Source organism: Lactuca virosa, chromosome 8 (genome assembly GCF_052849685.1).
Source record: "Lactuca virosa cultivar CGN04683 chromosome 8, Lactuca_virosa_CGN04683_v6, whole genome shotgun sequence".
Lineage (NCBI taxonomy): Eukaryota > Viridiplantae > Streptophyta > Magnoliopsida > Asterales > Asteraceae > Lactuca > Lactuca virosa.
In genome coordinates this window covers 304,014,956-304,018,172 of record NC_136433.1, presented here as the reverse complement: position 1 = coordinate 304,018,172, position 3,217 = coordinate 304,014,956, and positions in this window count along the sequence as shown.

Below are 3,217 nucleotides of genomic sequence, written 5' to 3'. Positions count from 1 at the left end.
GGCAATTCGTTCTTTATTCCACACAGTCAAACTTTCGATCCATCTCTCTCCCTTTTTCTTCTTTAATTGTTTGTAAAAGTCCTCCATCGGAGGAGCTATTCCAGTGAAACCAAAAGAGCAGTAACACTCTTGTTTCTCTTCTTCCTTCCAATCGACTTCACAACCCCGATTGTGCTCCTCCTGTTCCGATAACCAATCATCACCTCTGTGGCTGTTGGTACGACCATAGGTGGAGCCTGGAGACCACCAATCACCACCCTCACAACTCCTCTCTGTCTTCACTGCAGAGAACCACACCCAAACATCCCTTATGAGTTCATCAGCTCCAGTCAAGAATCAATCCCAAACATCTGCTTAAGAAAATCACACACCAAAACCCTATTGATTTCAATCAAACAAAGAAGAGAGAAGAATGAAACATGTGATTATCGAGCAAAACGGTCGGAGCCCCCTGTGACCACCTTCGTCTCTCTCCTGCTCCCTTCTACGTGTTCCACTGCTGAAGACGATAGATGAATCCAAGAGGAGCTCGCCGGAATTCGGCTGCCCCTCTCCCATCCTCACGATCCCACAACCACCACTGATCCACGCATCTGCTTTCATTTTCCTTCTTCTTTATCCGAACAAGACAATCAGGTGGTACCCTCCAAGGGATCGACAAATGCTGCTGCTTCCGTTCACCATCGTTGATCCATTCAAGCACCGAAGGTGCTCCTCTCTGTCCCTCCTTGCGATCTGAATGGCCAACATCGAAATTCCTCATCGTGGCTGCTCCGTTTGTTCATTCTCTTCTTCTCTAAAAACAGAGAACCGAAAGTGTTTCCTAGGTCGTCTGCGAATTCTAGGTCTCCCTTCCGATTGACTGCTGGCGACGAGACGCGCATCCACGAGAGCCTGTCGGAGATTGGCCGCGTTTTTCCCCTGCTATTTCGTTTGACCGTTCCAATACCCGATCTGTGATGCAGAAGAAGACGCGTCCCTATGTATATTTTATGAACCTGGCAGAATTAGTCCCTCTCCTTATATTAAGAGAGCAAAAACCATCCCTAGTGGTAATTGTTTGATCAACAGCCCTATTGTTGGTGTATAATTACCAAATCAGCCCTCCAAAACCTTGCTTTATTTAAATCAGTCCCTATTGTTTATAATATTGGAACACAACAATTCTTTATTTTTATTGGTTACAAAACGAACCCGGAAATGTTTTAAAGTGCAAGAATGGTTACTCTGCGCTTATTCACGAAAAGCTTCATCAAAACGAACCGGGATCGAGATCACGCATCGAATGTGAGTTTCTACGGCCCCTCTTTTACGGCTTTAATATTTGGGGGAGAATATATGTGTGTCTATTAAAGTTTGATGATTTTTAAGTTTTATATACAAAATAACATCTTACTTTGTTATTGGTCAAACGTTTATGAAATAGCAATCTAAAGATGTGATAAATCACTAGCAAATCTATTAAGTTAAAGTAGATTGTTATAAGTTGATATAATTATACTTTATGTGAAATATAAATATAATTATTAAGAAAAATCACAAGATTATAAGTATATTGCTATAATTATACAAGTGCATATTATGAGTCACAAAAATGATGACTTTACATGTATAAGATAAAGTATCTCATGGAAACATGGAACGATATAATAATGACCAAAATTATTATCCATGTATAAAATGAAAGTATATTGCCATAATTGATGGAAGATTAAATTCATGAGATTATATAATTATTGGTTAAAATTATAAGATTTAACTTTTAATATATATATAAGGATATGTAAAAATGAATTGAGAAATTATTAATATATTTTTATATTAATTAAAACAACATAACTTCATTATACTAAGTTATTTATTCTTATCACAATAAATAACATGACCGACTTCAGAGCTTAAGAGTCGTTATTTACGAAATAAATACTTGTAGAGTATTGTATTTAAAGACTTTACCTTTATCCCAAGTTAAATGTATTAAAAACATTCTCGCATAATTTATATCAAATATGGGGAATGTAGATCTACGGTCGATCCAAACTGGATAAATTCAAAAATTAGCTATTATGCTAATACAACATCGAAAGTGTATCCAGTATGATAAATTCTTGAAGTTATAAGAATTTTATTTATCGTTTTCCTAAACGGTGAATAATGTTACATATCCAGTGAATTTAGAATGGATTATATAGGTTCATTATACCTATTCCATACAGGTTTATCATACCTACTCCATATAGGTTTATCATACCTATTCCAGATAGGTTTATCATACCTATTCCATACAGGTTTATCATACCTACTCCATATAGGTTTATCATACCTATTCCATACAGGTTTATCATACCTACTCCATATGGGTTCATCATACCTATTCCATATAGGTTTATCATACCTATTCCAGATAGGTTTATCATACTTATTCCATACAGGTTTATCATACCTACTCCATATAGGTTCATCATACCTATTCCATATAGGTTTATCATACCTATTCCGAATACCAGATCCGATACGTTTGAGTATCCATTATAAACTATTCCGGGTTTCGTGAAAGCTAAGATCTCAATACTTAGTAGAAACTCTCCAATATATAATCGTTAATCCTCGAGGGAACGACTAACGTCGGGTGTAAGTGTCATATTATTGATCTTATACGGTACGATCGCCTGCCTGGAGTTGCTAGCTACAACTACATCTGACGAGATGAATTTTGGCGCTGACGTTAGCATTATCGAAACATTACCACGTGTTACAACGGGGTGAATGACTTTAGCACGCACGCCTTATTATGGTGTCGGTGCATTAATAAAGTATAGTGTCACGAGTTCGGTTATGATTTCATTATAAAATCCCAGTTTTGTTTTGTTACCGTAGAGAATCGATATTGGATTTATACGGGGTTTATGTTCACTCATTCTAGTTGAAAGAAACTGTATTTAGTGGGATATCATGTGACTCAAAGCGATAAGTGTCAATACCAAAAATTAAGTTATATAACACTTAATTAATATCATGACACGACTCGACAATATTTATTAACTTATATAAGATTAGTTATTTATATAAACCATTTGTTTGTATAAGAAAACACAATATTTATGTCGGAGGAGTTTGCCCCACCAGTTAAGTATCGGTTTTCAAATTAAGTCAGATAATACTTAATTATTGTCACGACACGATTTTACAAAGTTCATAAATTCAAGACTTATGAGTT